This window comes from Stegodyphus dumicola, chromosome X1 (assembly GCF_044657685.1).
Source record: "Stegodyphus dumicola isolate Sdum_Otavi_A_Nest chromosome X1, ASM4465768v1".
NCBI classification, from domain to species: domain Eukaryota; kingdom Metazoa; phylum Arthropoda; class Arachnida; order Araneae; family Eresidae; genus Stegodyphus; species Stegodyphus dumicola.
In genome coordinates, this window is record NC_140780.1 from 232,699,545 (window position 1) to 232,718,328 (window position 18,784).

Here is an 18,784-nt window from a genome sequence, read left to right on the forward strand (position 1 = left end):
CATTTGAGCCCCAATTTTTTTATTCGGGGGTCAAGGAAAGCGGCTTGAGCAATGTCTTCTCGTGAATCGATAGTTGTAAATCTATTACCCAATTCACGTTGTAGTACTAGTACCACATTTTGTACTTGTTCATTAACACTTTTACTAAGCAGATTTTTTGAAGTCTGCCGATTAACACAGGCGTAATAGATGCTGACAAGTATTTTTCCGAACTCAACTCGCAAGTCACCTTTTCAAAAGGTTTCAAAACGTCACAAAGATGTTGGACACTTTCCCATTCTGGCATATCAAGAGCCTCTGGGGGGTCGTTCATCAAACCCATTGTAGAACGAATAGCATCTTTCAGTTCAAGGAAACGTTTTACCATATAAAACGTGCTGTTCCAACGAGTCTTCACATCTAAGATGACTTTTAAGTCTTTTCTCTCCTCGCTAGAGCACAGATATTTTCGCAAATTTTTTGCAGCGATATTACTTCTCCTGTAAACTATCACAATATCCCTAATTTTCGTTAGAAGGTCGTTAACCTCGTTTAGAAAATTTGTGACAGCCGTATTGAGAGAGTGTGCAATGCATCCTAAATGTTTTAACTTTAGTTCGCTGTCGACAGCGTTAATCATATTTTTGGCATTGTCAGTCTCTATTAAAGACACTTTTTCCATCAGAAAATATGGTTGGCAAATGTATATGATTTTTTTTCTGCAATATTTTTGGCTGAATGACGTTCATCAAAAATTGAGCAGTCAATCAGTACCGTTTTCCTTTGCATGTGTTCGTCAATAAAATGGCCTGTCACGGCCATGTAACTTTCAGCCTTTTGGTTGCTCCAACAGTCTACAGTCAAACAGATATTTTGTACAGCACTAAGAACGTTTTTAAAATTATTCTTTTTTTCTTCATAAGCAGCAGGAAGCAAGGATTTAGAAACCGTTTTCCGTGAAGGTAAGGAATAGGTTGCATTCAAAGCCTTTGAGTATTCTCGGAATCCCCCATTTTCTACGATACTTATTGGTTGTAAATCCTTATATACCATTTTGATCAGTGCGCGATCGATTACTTTTTTTTATGTTCATCCATCGTATTTCTCTGGACAAACTGCATTATGCTGGACTGGGATTTTTGTGAAAATACACCAACAATATCACAAGCACTATTGTCTACCGTAAGTTGTGTAGTCTGCTGGGATGTGCATGATTGTCCACCATCTCTGCAGGGCTAGTGACGACAGAACGGGCTGGAGTGGCATCAATATCATCAACATCTTGATTCGGCAAAGCGCGTTTCTCGTGCAGATTTACACAAGGATGCTTCCTTTGCAAATGTTTTTTTTTTAAATTTCCTGTTGAACCACCTTTGATGGATAAAAGGTCTTTACAAATGTCACACATAACATTTTCGTCTTCATTAGTATAGGAAAAGTGCTGCCAAACCAAGCTGAATTTCCTTTTCTTACTAGACATTTTGTAATTCGATTTTTTTTTCTCTGAGGCGTAAGAAACTGATAGAGACTAAGCAATTCTATAACGTACCGATACTCACCAGTACGAGACAAGAATGAATCTTATGGGAAAAGTGACGAAGTTGGGAGATGGTCATCAGCATCGTCAGATAAGCATAAAAAAAATTCTATTAACAACTTCCGCTGTTCACTCCAGCTGCAAATTCTAAAATCAGCACTACGCTGTGAAAAGGGTAAGTGCGATATCGCGTAATGATTCTATTAATCAGGCATGAAAGTTTAAAGGAAAAAAGGGAGGGACATGTATGTTTACATAAACATGTCTGGATAATTTCCGGTGTTCCATTCGATGGTTCCCCCCCCTCAAATAAGCTCCAGAGGGAGTTAAAAAAAAAAAAAGATGATTTGGACTGCCATCTCAAAGTTCACCTCTCTTCCTATCGGAGGAGCACCGTCACGTCCTGGGGGTAAAGCAGGCGTTGACAATCCTGCATCAGAACGTGACCTGGGTTTAGTTTTTGGCGAGATGAAAATCTGTTTTTAGAAGGAGGAAGAATTATCATAAGTGGGTCAGTTATCTTTGTTCTTTCATTAGAAAAGTTTAAAATTGCATCTGTATTTTATGTTGATTGGCGTAGTGATCCACTAGATGCTGTGACATTTTCTGAAGTAGGTACAGCGGGATAAAAAAAGGATCATATTTATTTAAAAAGGATCATATGATTTACGTTGCCCTATTAAGTATTTTTCATGATTTATGCTAAAAATATGTTGAGGAAAAGGAAGTAATCTAGTTGGTAGTTGATTCCATTCACCAATCCAACAGCAGCAACTTACCAAATCAATCATTTCAGATACACGCAGTTTTTCTCCTACAAACGATGAAAAATTAAAACATGCACAATTCGGATTGCAAATCATCTAGCGCTTCCCTCCTGACTATACCGACTCCAATCACAAGCGAGCGATGCCGGCGACAGTGACTCCAACTGCTACTATTCCCCCCCCCCACACACACACACAACGAACGGCCTTTCGAAAAATTTCCACTATTTCACACTCGTCCTCCCGCGCACACAAAGGCAATTAATTATACTACCTCAAACTCTAGTCTCCGTGACGAATGGAACGGAAATTTCCCCCTTTCACGTTTGCCATTCCATGCCCTATTTCAAGGTCATTCATGGACACAAGGAGCGCATATCACCATTTCGCAAATACAACCAGATACTACTGTCCTCGTACCAAAACCAAAGTGAGCTGAACCCTCATCGATCCTCCAGTAACGAATACCGAGAAGAGACGCATATTTTCGTTACAAAGTAGCGAATACCGAAAAGCACCCGTTTCAGTACAGAAGTAACGAATACCGAAAAGTACCGATTTCGGTACTGAAGTAACGGGTACTTGGATGTACCGATTTTCAGTACCCGTTACAAAATACCCGGTTCGGTAGTACCGACTCATCACTACCTGAACTTGTTTCCCCCAAAACGAGGACAAGCGCCTGGCCCCAGCCACCACCCCTGTTCTTATTGGTTGCCGTTTATGACGTCAGGCTGAAAAGATTCCATTATCTGTTTCGTTTGAGTTATGTCAAGGGGAACTTATAACTACTTTGGATTTGGTTCTCTCCTGTGTTAATGTGAATTTGTGCAATGTAACGGAATATTTGCAATTAAAAGGAACCTAACAGTATAAGAAAATATGTCGGCACTTTTTATATAAATTGTTTAATCATGTTAATGAAATAGATAAAACTTTATAATGCATAAATAGTGTTTGGCTAAGCAATCTGTATTCAATGCAATTCATAGCGCTATACTGATATTTAAGAAATGTATTTTATAATTTCATATAAAAGGAGACCATTAACAAGATGTCATGCAATGTCAAGAAATAGCACTTAACTCTTACTGTGTAAATAATGTCTGCCGCAGTTTTCATGAATTAGCGGTTTATTTTGCAGAAAAGTGTTTGTAAAAGTGATATAAATGTAAAATTTAGTTATTTCTTTATAAAAATGAACTGTTTGATAATTAAATAACCTTCCTTTCATTTATTGCTTGTTATATAGAGATTGTTTGGTATCAAAATTGTTCATAGTCAAATTAATTTTTTACTTTCTAATCCTAGGCATTAATTTCTCCTCATTTATGGTTAAAAATAAGATAAAGTGATAAGATGCTTTTAAATCGTAAAATACTTATAATATCGTTTATTTGACTTTGTCAATTGGAGTTATCATTCTGTTTTTTTTTTTATTTATTTATTTTTTTTTTTATGTATTATTGTTTCTTAACTTTTATATCTTATAAAAAGTGTTTATTATCAAATGACTTCTATATTCGTCTATTGACCAAAATACTACTAAACGGTTATCTACTGCACATCGAATTGCACCTTTTTTCTAATATTATGTATATTAACAATATATTTCTGAAGCTGCTTTTTATTTTAGTAATTTTTTCGCAAATATAGCAAATTATTCCATTGCTTCGCCTGTGTCAATGCTAAAATGACCTCGAGCTCAAGCTTTTGGCGCACAAAAATGCTGCAGAGAATTCTTTTCGTCACTGTATGACATCAGAAGTCATGTCCAATAAGAGCTTGGGTGGTGGCTGCGGCCAGGCGCTTGTAAAACGGGGGAACTGGGCTGCCGGCTCCCTCATTTTTGGTTGGACCAGCCAGGCCTGCTTATGCCGGTTAGGTATCCGTTAATACTAATACCATATAGTGTATATACATAAATGTAATAATATAGAAATTATGATTACCTCTTCGGAACATCAGATCTGTCTTTTCTGGTCTTTATCAACTGAAAATGTTTTGCCACCAAATTAGTGGTGATCTAGTTTAGGGAAGTACTCAGAAATTTGCAAAGAATCAATGAATCATAGACAACTCAAAGAAGTAGAAATTAACATTTCTGAGCTCAGAGGAATACACCTAATCTATTCCTCTTTGAATTTATCCACTGCTTACATCAGGAGGTGAAAGTCATACCCCTTCAGATTATGGTAGACAATGGGTAGAAAATTTGAAATTGATATTGCATCCATTATGAACTGCACCTCTGTAGAGCCCCAGAAGATGACAATGCTCTTACACCTGGGAGGGATAAGGGAAGCAAATTAGTTTAAAATGTCTCTTTAAAAACACATTATTATTAAAGTACACTGCTGGCCACCGTAAATGCAACACCCTGAAGGAAGCATCCAAATAACATGAAATTTACAACATGCATTAGCGGAGGTGAGATATGCAAATGATTAGAATTTCAGCGCAGACGCACATCACGCGCGCCACTTCAAAGCGCTATTTAAGGCTTGGAGTTTTCGACGATTTCAAGTTCGGCAATTGTGTTCGTGGTTTAAAAAAAAACGATCAATTATGTTTCGTAGTAAACAGTGATCATCGTTTGATCAAGTATCCGTGTTCGAAAGAGGAAGGATAGTGGCGAACTGAGAGTGTGGATTTTCTTTCAAGGAAATCGGTAGTCGTGTTGGACGAAACCCAACAACTGTAATGCGGCTATGTGACCGTTGCATGCAGGAGGGTACAACAGATCGACGTGTTCGATCGCATCCACCTCAGTGCACCACTTCACATGGTGACAGGAACCTTGTGCGCATGGCAGTGATGGATCGCTCAGTCACATCACAAACCATATCACAGCACATTCAGTCTGTAACGCATCCTCCGGTGTCTGCGCATACCATTTGACGCCATTTACAGCAGAGCGGGCCTGTCCGCAAGACGTCCATTGCTTCATCTACCCTTGACGCAGAACCACAGACGTCTCCGCCGCCAATGGTATGATGAAAGAAGGATGTGGATGGCAGAATGGAATGAAATTGTCTTTACTGGCGAGTTATGCTTTTGTTTGCAAATCCACAATGGTCGGAATCGAGTCTGGAGACACCGTGGAAAGAGGATGCTGAACAGCTGCGTTATGCACCGCCACACTGGTCCTCCACCGGGTATTATGGTATGGGGCGGTATTGGATATCACTCTCGCACTCCTTTAGTACGCATTGCCGGTACTTTAAACAGCCAGCGCTATATCTCCGAGGTGTTGGAGCCAGTTGTCCTTCTTTATCTTCAGGGCTTGCCCACAGCCATATTTTAACAGGATAATGTGCGACCACACGTGGCACGCATTGTCCAAGGGTTTTTCATCAATCGCCAGATTGAATTGCTTCCCTGGCCGGCTCGCTCTCTGGATCTTTCGCCGATAGAAAACATGTGGTCCATGTTTGCTGAACAATTGACCCAGATTACATCCCAAGCTGCCACACCAGGTCAACTTTGGCAACATGTGGAAGATGCTTGGTCTGCTGTACCCCAAGAACAAAAAGTCTCTCTGAATTAATGCCGAGGCGTGTGGCAGCGGTGATCTCCAACAATGGCAGTTAGTTACACTGGGTACTGATTCTGGAAGGAACCACACTTCACAGAAGTCTATAAATTTAATCATTTGATACTTGGTGAACATGTTATCTACTAAATAAATTTTGTTGTAGTATCTCTTGTCTTTCTTGGTGTTGCAATTTGGGTGGCCAGCAGTGTACATTGAGTGAAATTATATTTGAACATAATAATGCTCACTTTATCTCCATTCAATGGCATTTCACAGATATGAATAATTGGCTCTATACTTTTTCAAATTTCGAAGATGCCTCTTTCTTCTTCTAGTTTCTGCCGTTAGCCTCTAAAAAGTGGGTAACGGCATTTTTTCCTCTGTATACTTGAGGTTCTCGATAAATGAACCGTTGGGTCCGACGATCACATAACAGTTATCCGTAAGGTAGACGGTCAGCCATGAAGGTGGTGGAGGACTTGGACGGATCCGGCAGGCAGGTAGCTTTCTTAACTAGAATGGATTCGAAATTTGTATATATTATATATGAATTGGGTGGCAAAAACTGAAATTTTTCAAACCGAAGCCATTTGTTTTCTGGCATTTTAATTTTTTGAGTTCCGTGGGCTCAACAATCTTATATGTATATTTTGAGAGTCTCCTTTTCTTAACCCTTTGAGGGGCGGTATATAAAATAATTTAACTTATGGACCCTAAGGACATAAAATTTAGACTTTAAAAAAATCTAGAGCAAAATCCTGAATTTTGAGAGCCGGTATATATTTTACACCGGTGCCCCTCTAAGACATTTTTTTCCAGGTAGCTGCCAATAGCTAATTTTTGTTTTTTAAGTTTTGCGTACTTTTGATGTGCGTCTGCAGAGATGGGTGCTTGAATATAGTTATTTAAGTCTGAAGACAAAAACTTTTATTTTTTTAAAATAAAATTTTTATGTTTATGCACTTTGATAATGCAAGTCAGCTGAATATACTTATGTAAAATATGGGTAAAGAGCTTTTGAACTTAATTTAAATTGAATATTATTATTTTATGAAAAAAATTAGCAAATATAGTACTGTATGCGTAAACCGTATCATGCTGTAACTGTACTAGTATAATATTCCAATGAGCTGTAACTCAGCCGAAAAATAAAAATATTGAAAAATGAAACACTACGACTCAGCTGATAAAGTATGTTGCATTTTGAAGTTATATTTTATTCTTTAGATAATATAAAAAAGACCATGCTTCATGCTATAATACCAAGGTTCGCCCCCCCACACAGACTTTAGATTATTGAGGATCATAAGGACCCCTTTTTATTTTTTGTAATTATAGGTTGTAATATATCTTTTTGTTCAGGAAGAAATGCCGTCGTTTTGATATCGAGAACAGCCTTTTTACTAACTAAGGTAGAGATATTATTTGATACACCTCAAAGCTCTTATTTTGATTTAAAACTCCTTTGGCCTTCTAGGGGCTCCTTTGCAACTTTTGGATAAATTTTGGTTTGCATCTAAAATGGGCCTTAGAAATATTTTCCCTCCCTTTCACCAACTGTGAAAATTTATTTCGAAAACAACCTATTTGTATCCTAACCCAGAAACAAATTTCCCTTGTGTTCCCTAGTCTTTCATCTGAAAGGGCGATACTCTAAAGAATAACAGCATGCTTTTCAAATCAGCAGTTTTTGTGATTGCATTAAGAAATGGAACTTAAGTGCATTTCCATTTCCCGTATTTTTAAGTGAACTTTCCCTTTGTGTAATAAGATCAACAAAGGGAAGAAGGCGTGACCCCCGAATGACAATTCGTTATCAGTCACCTCTTTTCATTTTCACTGCATTCTAGGATTTTGGAAAGCACGAAGCAACAGGTGTCTGAGGGCTAACATGCCACATTTAACCCCTATAATTGTGTGAAGTTTTGACCCCAGACGAGAGTTTTGAAATCCATGAGTCTTTCTCTTGGGAAACAGTGAAGTGCTGAAATTAAAATTTTAGCTAAACAGAGAGGAACGAAACTCGTGGTGAAAACAAAGAATAAAAAGAAACTAATATACTTGTATTCAGTCCTAGCGCAGGGTCAGTAAACTCCCCATCCCTTCATGAACATAATATTGAATCCTAAACAACTTATAAACTAATCATAAAAAATTATTACATCTTAAACTGTTATAAAGAAATTATGTCATCTCACAGAGTAGGAAAGGAGAAGACTGGTGCTGCCATATATTGGCATGGTACTCTCAGTGTGGGCGCCAGTATATACTATATACCGGTTTTTAAATCGTATAAATAATCTTCTGTTAATTATCACTTTTGACTGAAATGAAGTAAATATATAAGATTCAACATGTGCACAGCATTAATTTATTAATTTGCAATTTTGGAAATTTTTCTTCCCTTCCAATACAATTTAAGAATCTTCAAACATGCTACCTTCAAACGAGATGCTTATAATTAATTAATTTTTATTAGTAATCTCAATATTTTGCAGTTAATTTCATAACTGCAAAATGTTGAGCATTCATAGGGTGGTGCTGTCATTTGGAATCGAAAGGAAACACTAGAAACTGACGATTATAGCTTTTTCTGTAGAAAAATTAGCATTTTTTAGGAGGTTAAAGAATCGACAAACAACCCGTATATTTTATATACCGTTGCCCTTTAAAGGGTTAAAGCAATGTAAACAATAATCGCAGTAGAAAGCTGCATGTTCAGTTTTCGCCCGGCAAGAAGGCGAGACATTTTCTTAATTACATATTGACCTAAAGTAAGCTGCGGAAGTTTCTTCTTCCGACTCTGACTCTTTCCTGATCATCTTCATACTAGTATTCAGATACCATTTAATCCCCTGTACCAAGGACTAAGGCATTTTCTTTACGGAATACCTTTGCAATCACCTCCAAATCTTGGTTAGTAAAAAATTGAATTAACTAAGAGGGAGCATTCGCTGAAGAGAATGAAAGAAAAGCTGTTAAGGGGCTGGAGAACGGATTTCGAGAAGAGGTAATTCAGATACCATTTTATTCCGTGGCGCTGCATGACAGCTTGTTGAATTTTGTCCGCCTCTTCAAATTTTATTGATTCGAAGAATACTTGTGACTCTTTATTGTTGCCTTCAGTGGGATAAATGACCTTGGTATCAAACATACCAAGGCATGGTGGATGTTTCTGATGGGGTCGTATAGGGCCAGGTATGACGGAAGTTACTCGTTTCATTGAACGAGACAGTCCGGCCTTCGATGGTTTACAGAAATCTTCATATGGTCATTCAGTTTATTGAAGCATTAAAAGATTTTTGGCACATGGAGCAAATGTATTTACCTACTGAATGCTGAGTCTTTATATGATATGTTAGACTGGTGAGTAGGATGAATGTTTTCCCACTGTGTGGCCATGTAATATTATCTTCAAATGTGTTATCTAGTTGGGAGGGTCCAAAATCGCCAAAATCCATAATAGCAATCTTTTGATCATCCAAAGATATATCATCATGCTCAAATGCATATTCAGGATTCATCTAAAGTACAAAAGAAAATAAGTACCATAATCTATAATGTCTATAAAAGTACAAAAGAAATAAGTACCATCATCACCTCACAAATTCTGAAACATGCAATTTTTTAAAAAGAAATATACTTACATTGTCTTGGGACTAAGCAGCCTTATTCTTTATAAGCATGGTCTAGGATGTATGTTCCATCTGAAAAATGACGAAACTTTAGTACCCGTGAAAATATTAACCGAATCGGTGAAGTCCTCTTATGAAAAGAATTTTGAGTATAAATATTAAATGAAAAGAAAAAATCAGAAAAAGAGCTAACATAATAATGCTCAAAATTTCATTAACCAAAACGACGAAGTCTTCTTGTGAACAGATTTCCTGGTATAGATATTGGGTCATATAAAATGTATCTGTGCTTTTTTGCCTTTAGATGGTGTTGATGCCTATATATCCGGTAACACTCACCCGATTGTCTCAAACAAGCATGTGTGCTTAAAAAGGTGACATTTAGCTCTCATTGTTTGTGCAAATAGTTTTCTAATTCGTTTCTTGTGTAAAACGTTACATTGATTTGAAAATGAGTGAAATATCTGAAGAAATATGTTTGATGCTTTTTTTACTCTAAAAAGGTAAAGAGGCTGCAAAAAATGCCGAAACATTTGTGAAGAGTATTGTGAGTGAACGATGGACCCAGGAGTGGTTTGCTCGATTCCGACCCGGAAATTTCGATATCAAACATGCACCTCGCTCTGGTTGGCCCGTCACTGAAAAAGTCAATGAAATTTTGCAGTTGGTGGAGCAAGATTGGCACGTAAGCTGTCAGGAAATATCAGAGGCACTAAACATCAACCACATGACAGTTTGGAATCATTTAAAAGAACAAGTTACAAAAAGCAGCTCAATGTTTGAGTGCCACATAAATTGCAACTTGGTGAAATCATCAATTCGGTCCTGTACTGTGCACAACTCGACCGTTTGAACGAAGCAATACAGAAGGAGCGAGCAGAATTGGCCAAAAGAAAGGGAGTTGTGTTCCATCATGACAATGCGTGGCCACACACATCTTTGATGACTTAGAACAAATTGACGGAACTTTGTTGGGAAGTTTTGATGCATCCACCATATATCCCGAACCTTGCACCGTCTGACTACCATTTTCTTCGGTCTCTGCAAAACTCTCTTGATGGTAAAAAAATTGGCCAACCGAAGAGCTGCTGAAAATCACTCCCCCAAGTTTTTCGACAATAAACCACAGAAGTTCTACACCAATGGAATTATGAAGCTACCCGAAAAATGGCAAAAGGTCACAGATAATAATGGTCAGTATGTACTTGATTAAAACTGATTTTCAAAAATGTACCAAAAGAGCAGGGAGACTTTTTATATGACCCAATATTAAGTGAGAAAAAATTAGAAAAAGAGCTACATAATAATGCTAAAAATTTCTTATAATAGTCTAGGAAACGTAATCTACTTATAGAAGTCTAGGAAAAAAATTAACTTATATATTTATTTCATCGTTAAATAAAATGTATGGGAGTCGTAAATGATCAAAATATGCTACAGAAAATTTAAGAAATATGAGATTAGTAATACATTATCACACGAAATATTAATCAATTGAAAAAAATCAAGGAAAAATTATTTACATTAAGAATAAGAAAACATGCTGCAGATAATTTAAGAAATGCACAATCGGTATTATTAAGACACGAAATATCACTAAGATGATTTGCATTAGGTATCATGTTTTTCTAAAATCTCGGTAAATGCAACCTATAAATAATATATAAAAAAAATAATAAATAAAATTAACGTAAGACTGGGGTTGAAAAATAATTACTTACATTATAATGAATGAGTTCGACTGAAATGCTTAATAGGAAAAAATAAAAAGGAAACTATAATAATGAATGATATAAGAAATGTACGATTTTTTCATAGCAAACTAAAGAGAAACATCGCAAAGGTACAAAGACGAAAATTATATAAAAAATAACCAGTGACTTCCAATAACACGTCTTGATTCAAAACAAGAAGGGTGAAAGCAAGATCGATCAAAAATGCAGCACAGGCAGAAGTGATGGAAAATGTTCATGTTCCAGTGTCTCTCTTATGAGCCTTGGTCAGGATCTACGACAACCTGACTCACAGCTGTTGTCCTCTAAGCGGCTATTGTTGAATATTCTCGAAGGAATGTGCCATTGCAGGTTGCAGTCCAATATGACGTAGAAACATTTCCATATAAGACGCGAACCGAGACGCATGTTGCAATCCGAGATGATGCCACGAATAGGAGGAAACAGATTGTAAGACAGCAATGGCACATGCCCCTGTGTGCCTGATAAGCTCCGCCCTCTGGGATACCTCAGATCCCTGATTCCTGTGTCCAGAACTAGCCTTTTCTACCTACTCATGTGTGCTATATAGTACTGAATATGTTTGAAATTGAGGCGGAAGTAATAGTAATGATGATAATAGATGAGAATCAGAATTTAAGCCTATAAATGAGGCCATTGAGGTGCTCCCAGCAAAGTTAAAATACCCCCCCCGTATCCTTATCTAATATTTAACGTTTTGTATTTCTTTGATTTAGTTTAAAATGATTTTGCTTGTTATTCCTGCAACACAGAAAACAATCTTTTTCAAAATCTAATTTAATATTAAAAATTATATTATATTTATGACAGTGTCACAAAGAGCCCATAAAATCATGCATGGCTAGCAAACGAAAATTACTCGTATGTCGAATTAGATAGTGTTACGAATTTTGCATATATGTAAACAATTGTAGTGAAATTATATGTAAATTATAGTATCCCTTGCATAATATAACCTGAAAGTCTCAAAAATGCGAAGCTTCGCCTGAAAATAAAAATATAAGGACATGTCCATTAAACATTGAGGTAAATTACTGTCTCGTCAATTTGGTGAGATAGTGCCAAAATAGCGATGTAATAGCGACGAATTTTTGTCACGAAACTTGGCGACATTTTGATGAGATCCCTATATAATGTAATTTGTGTGATCATTATGCAACAGTAACTATATCCGGCCTTAATGAGTAGGTAACTGCATAGGCTTTCCAGTAACTTAAGAGAAATCGAAGGTACTGGACAATTCTCGACAGGTGAAAACTATATCAGAACCATCATAAACCAGAGAGTACCAGTTCTCAGTTGAGTTCAAAGTTTAGTTCTACGTATTGAGACTTCACAGCGCGAACTTACGCACTGTGGCTTTTTATATGGTCTTGTGTTTAAAGTTCTTAGTTTGAAGTTGGAACTACTGATTCTGCTGTGTCGTACTGAGAAAAGCTGTATGAGTAATTTTATGAAAAGTTTCAGAAATGTAAGGAGGTTCTTTTGGGAAAGTAAATTTTATCAAGCTATCCTCGGTTCTGTGTGCATTCAATCCATTACGCACGTAACAATTTTGGTGCCAGAAGTGGAACTGAATGCTGGTGATAGAGCGATGAGGTAGACTAGGACAGCTGGTGATAACCTTTCTTGCATTCCAAGAAAAGATGGAAGGGGTCGTTGAGCCTGTTAAAGAAGAGCCAAAGCTGTTGAAGAAAAGACGGAAGCAAGCCATCAAGTTATTTCAAGAAAAGGCTGAAGCAGGTCTAGGAAACGAAAAAAGATATTTCTGCCACAATAGAAAACAGATTCAAGGCTATGGAAGGCAGAATAGATCCGACTGAAAATAAAGTTGGAGAAAATGAAGAAAGAGTTTCCGCTGTCGAACAACAAATCGATGACAGATTTTCTGCTTCTGTCGCCAAGGCAGTTGACTGTTTGAAGAAATCCATAGTGAGAGCTGAAATTAATTCTAACAGCTTCCAATTCCTACCTTTGTTATCCCAACCCTTTCTAAAGCTATCAATGTCTGACGGAAAGACCTCCTTAAGTTGATGACCTAGAAGGTGATGACTTACGGATAGGAACTACGATGTTGTTCAAAGTGTTTGGAATTGTGTATGGTCAGTCTCAGGGTGACTGTAGTTTAGGAGGAAGTGATTTATGTCGAAATGGACTCCATAATCGCACCTTGTTACCTTCGTTGAATCGATATCGTATAGCTTTCGTGTTATATCGGGTCTTCATCTTCTCCGTCGCCTGTTAACTTTCTCTCGAGAAAACCTGTGCCTGGAGATCTTGAATGTACTTCTCAGGCGATGAGGGCACATACGGAGAGCGACCAGAACCAAGATCACAAAGCAGACGAACGTCACGACTGGAGAGCATCTGGGATTGGGAATAGCTGGTGGTCTTGTGGAGAGCACTGCGATACTCCAGTGAGAACATAGCTTCTGGTCCCAGTCCTGTTGGTTTCTTGAAACCATCAGCGAGAGGTCATTAAGGATGGTTCAATTAAGCCCCTCTATCATGCTGTCTGACTGCGGATGCAAACGTGTCGTTTGAGCTTGGTCGTTTGTCGCCTATGCTGGGTAATTTACGGTGTTCTTTAATTACAGCCAAAATGAATTTCCTTCCTTGATCAGAATGTAACTAAAGAGGCACTGCAGGCTTGGAAATCCACTGCTGTATCATTACATCTGCTATCGTGACAGCCTCTTCATCAGATATATGCTATGCTTTAGTCCACTTTGTGAAGTAATTAATGACAATGAGGATATATTTATTTCCTTAAACAGATCATAGCAGCAGCCCCAGGATGACAGAAGTGCTCCTACATTGTAACGCTGAAGCCTCGCTGGAGTACATTTCTTCGGTTCTTTCCAACCTGGACAGGCATCGCGAGATTGGCACCATTTTTACATGCCAGGTTTGCATTTCTCCAGTAAAATCGCTCTCGAGCTATACAAAGTCTTCACTTTTCCGAAATGGTCTCCTGTTGGAGTGCTATGTAATTTTTAAAGACGTCCAGGATCTTGGAAGTAGCAGCTGCCATCCCAATACCTTTCAGCCATCTGATTCGAACTCCTGGTAAAAGACGCCCCTTCAAATATGGAGTGAGTAACAGAGGACCCAATATTCTTTTGTCGTAGATCGAAATGTCTTGGCAAGCAGGTTTCTTATTTGAAGATTCCATTCAATCAATTATGGGTTTAATGTCGCCATGTTCTAACTGGTCTTTCATGACTTCTTCATCATTCCATGTGCCTCGATCAGCTGATGTTAAAGTTGTAACATGATGTGTAACCGGATTAAAGCCATCGTATTTCGCTTGGACTCTGGAACAATATCGCCAGCTTTCTGGGCAGGGTCTTCTAGACAGGTAGTCGACATTTGCATGTGACGATTATTTACTGTGATGGCTAGTGATGCCATATATCTGGAGTCCCTGTATCCATCTTCGGGATTCATGAAATTTGATAGCCAAGTCAACGATGTAAGATCTGTGCGGAGCAGGAATTTTCTGCTGTGGAGTTTTAATGGTGGAAATGTTTTCCATCTTTAACTATGGCGAGTAATTTTTTTTCTGATGACACAATAATTCCTCTCTGGTTTAGACAGATATTTGCTCCACATGCCACGGCGCGTTCTTGACCATTTATTTCTTGGGACAAAAACAGGACCAACACTCTCATTGCTGGCATCCAGTTCAAGATTAAATAGTTTGTCCAGTTGAGGATACGTCAGAATTGTCAGATGTTAAAGCCACCTGCAATTTGTTAAAATCATCCTCACATTCTTTTGTCCGCAAGAACTTTAGTTTGCTTTCTGTCAGTTTATGTAGGAGTTTTGCGATGCTAGAAAAGTCCTTCCAAAAACTCCTATAGTAGGTGCAAAGCCCCAGGAAATTTCTTAGTTGAGGGACTTTTTGGCGCGTGCCCAATTTTTAACTGCCGGCAATTTTTCTAGATCCATACACACATCTTCGGCAGAGATGCCATGTCTAAAGCAAGTCTCTTCCTGTCTAAAAAATTTACATTTGGCAGTTCCTGAAGCACTTTTATAAGATTTTCCAAATGCAGGTTCAAAACTTTTGCCGATGATAACAGTGTTATGCAGATATATGAAACAGGTTTTATAAGAAAACATCTTAGGATGGTCTCCATAAGACACTATAATATTGCTGGTGCATTACATAATTCAAACGGCTTCACCTTGAACTGACAAACTCCTTCTCCGGTAGTAAATGCTGTCTTTTCTCGGTGATCAAGGTGTATCTCTACTTCCCAATATCCGCTCTTTAAATCAAGAGTGGAAAAACCACTTGCTTCTGGAAAGAGTGTCCAGTATGTCGTTAGTCCTAGGAAGAGGATAGCTGTCTTTCTTCGTAAACTCGTTCAACCGACGATAATCAACGCAAAATCTAGTCAAACCAGCTTTCTTTCGGACGAGGATGATGGGAGAGGCCCAAGAATTAGCTGAAGGCTCTGTGACGTTGTTTTTTTTTTGCATGTCCTTTAGAAATTGTCCTATATGTTGCCGTTTAGAAATGGTAGACGTTTTGGATATTGCTTAATTGATGGATGATCTGCCGTATCAATTCTATGTTGAGCCAAACTGATTATACCTACGTCAGAAGCTGCATACTGGAGAAAATGTCTTGAAAGACACCTTCGGCAGCACGCCTTTCTTCATCGTTTATTTTTGCATTTGGAATACTTCCGATATTAGGTGCTCCGAAGCCACAGAGATTGGCAGACGCAGGTCACTGCAGTACACGTTGCAATCACTTCGCCTTTCCTAATGAATTTCGCTTTGTCACTGATGTTGCCAACTTGTTGCCGGGATAAAGGTCTTTGATAAGTCGACGAGTGGCGAGGCTACTACTGGTGTTGTTTTCAAGCTGGTACGGCATAATGGAATAGTTCTTAGACTATTCCAATATGCCGTACCGGGAATTTCGATTTTGAGATATGGATCCAGGTAATAGGAATTCCGTTCTTTCTGGTACGTAATATAGTCACAAAGTATTATTTAGTAGACGGATTTAACTTCTTTATTACTTAATTCCGAACAGGGATGTGTCCTCAGGTGTAGGATGCAGTTCGTTATTTTTAAATTTCAAGGAAAAGTTATATTTCCTTAGACAATCTAATCCGAGTATGCAAGGGTCTGTGATATTTGTTACATATGTTTTGTGTATGTAGGCAGCACTCCTAAACCTGATATAAATGATTAACTTTGCATTAGTTTCGATTTTAGGGCACACCCTCTGGAGGGTAACGCAGGCCGGAGTCTAAGATGAGTTTACATTTCTGTCGTTGAACCAGATCTGTTCTGATGATTGTAACATTGTATAACATATTCTATATAAATGCATATTGCAGGGAACTCCATTTATATGTCAGATAATAAAGAGTCCTTTACTGCCGCCATTCAACGTACAAATTTGGAACGCTTTAAATGGAGCTTCTCAATATCTGACAACCTCCATCGCGTGAAATGGCCAGTAATTTATTTTCTGCCTCCTTCCTGAAGCAGTCTTATTTTCCGTTCCCTGTGGTGTTCTATAATTCTTTCGTACGCAGCCTTCACCACCGCAGTTTCAGCAATTTAAGGTTGGTTTACTGCCACTCTTATTCCGCCTCAAGGCATCTACTAGCTTGGTTGAATGGTCTAGACGAGCAGTCACTTGATCCATTGGCTTCTGGATTTGAGATGGACTGGATTGAGGTCTGTATGAGTTGTTTGGTCTGTCTCTCGAATTTCATAGAGTAAACTAAAGCACTTTTTAGATCTTTGACATCCTCCATTAGCAGGGCTTTCTGTATCTCAGGATCTCGGATGCTATTGGAGAAGTACTGCAGGGACAGGATTTCTTTTGTTTCTGTTAGACAGTCCGAAAAGGAGAGATAAGACGGCCTTTCAACATATGTGGAAAGCTTCTGATGTGTTTCCTGGGCTTCCAATGGCGAGATTTTAACTGAGCCTGTTATAGTCTTTTAAGCACTTCTCCCCAAAGCGCAGCTCCAACGTGCCGGATAGAGCTTCGCAGTCTGGCCTCTGGTTTGCAGACAGAGTTTGAAGGATATCTGCTGCGCCTGGTCTAAGATAAGGGGCAAGGTGGCAGGCCTTAGCTTGAGACTCCCGACCATTTGCATCTGCCACTGTAGAAAACAGAGTCTTGTACACTTGCCAGAAGATTTTTCCATCATAACTGGACAGCTTCAGAGACGGACGAGAAGACATGGTTAGGAATTTAAAGGTGTCAGAATTGTGTCTAACTGCCGCAGTAGATCTCTTTAAACTGCCAATTTTCCCAGCAGCAAAAACTGTGTCGTCAGCTTGTTTGACAGTACAAACTCTTTCTTCGATTTGTTTTGTTGCACAGCAGAAAGTCTTTCTTCAGTTTGTTGTTCGACAGTAAAAATTTTTTTTAATTTCTCCAACTTTATCTCCAACCATGTTTATTCTGCCTTCCATAGCCTCGAATTTGTTTTCTATTATGGCAGTAATTTCTCTTTTTATTTCGTCGTGACCTGCTTCAATCTTTTCTTGCCTGTCTCCATCTTTTCCTTAACTGATTTGACGGCTTTTTATAGCTTTTCTTATCCTGCTTTTACTTCTTCTTGGCCCACTTCTAGCTTTCCTTTAACTGTTATTATAGTATGGCTTCCTTAACGGAATTGGCGGCCTCTTCATTTTTACTTGGAATGTAACAAAGGCTACCACTAGCTGTCTTGGTTGCTCCTCTGTCTCTTGTCATCGGTGTTCAATCCCACTTCTGATCCCAAAAATTGTTGCGTGTGTACGGGCCGGGCTAGAACTGGATTGATTGCATACAGATTCAATGATAGCTCAATGAAATTTATTTTATAAAACGAAACACCAAAATTCTCGTACAGCTCTTCTGAATAGCACAGAGTATAATCAGCAGTTACACTTCAAACTGCTAAGTATAGTAAATACAGCGCAATGCAAAACGCATCTAAAAGGCGAAGCTTGTATGGAGATCTCTCAATACTCCGAACTCAATGCTGAGCTAAACAACTGAGAGCAAAGGCTTTCTTCAGTCTTATATAGTTTTCATCCGGTCTCTGAGAAATCTCTATTAGCTTTCACTTCTCTAAATTACTGGAAAGCATATACGATTAAAATTGCATTTAAGGTCAGAATATGGTTACAGTTAGAAATAGGGATCAATTACAGTTTTACTGGGACCGGACAAAATGGCGACTTTTGACGATTTCCCTCCACATCTAGCGACAAAAATTTGTCCCCAAACTACCGCAAGCTTAGGTATATCTCTCTGATTTATTGAGATAGACATTTACCTCAGTGTTAAACAGACTTCCCCCAATAATCTTATTTTTCCGGCCAAGCTTCGTCTTTTCAGACTTTTCATGTTATATTATCCAAAAGATTAGTTTCACTAAAATTATCTACATATATACAAAACTGGTAATATGGTCCTATATAAATTTGTAAGTTTTTTTTATTGATTTATTATTTGATTTGTTGCATGTTGTTTGCTGAAGTTATTAGTTTAGTATTGAATTAAGGCAGCACTTCTAAACTTGATATTAATCTCCTAT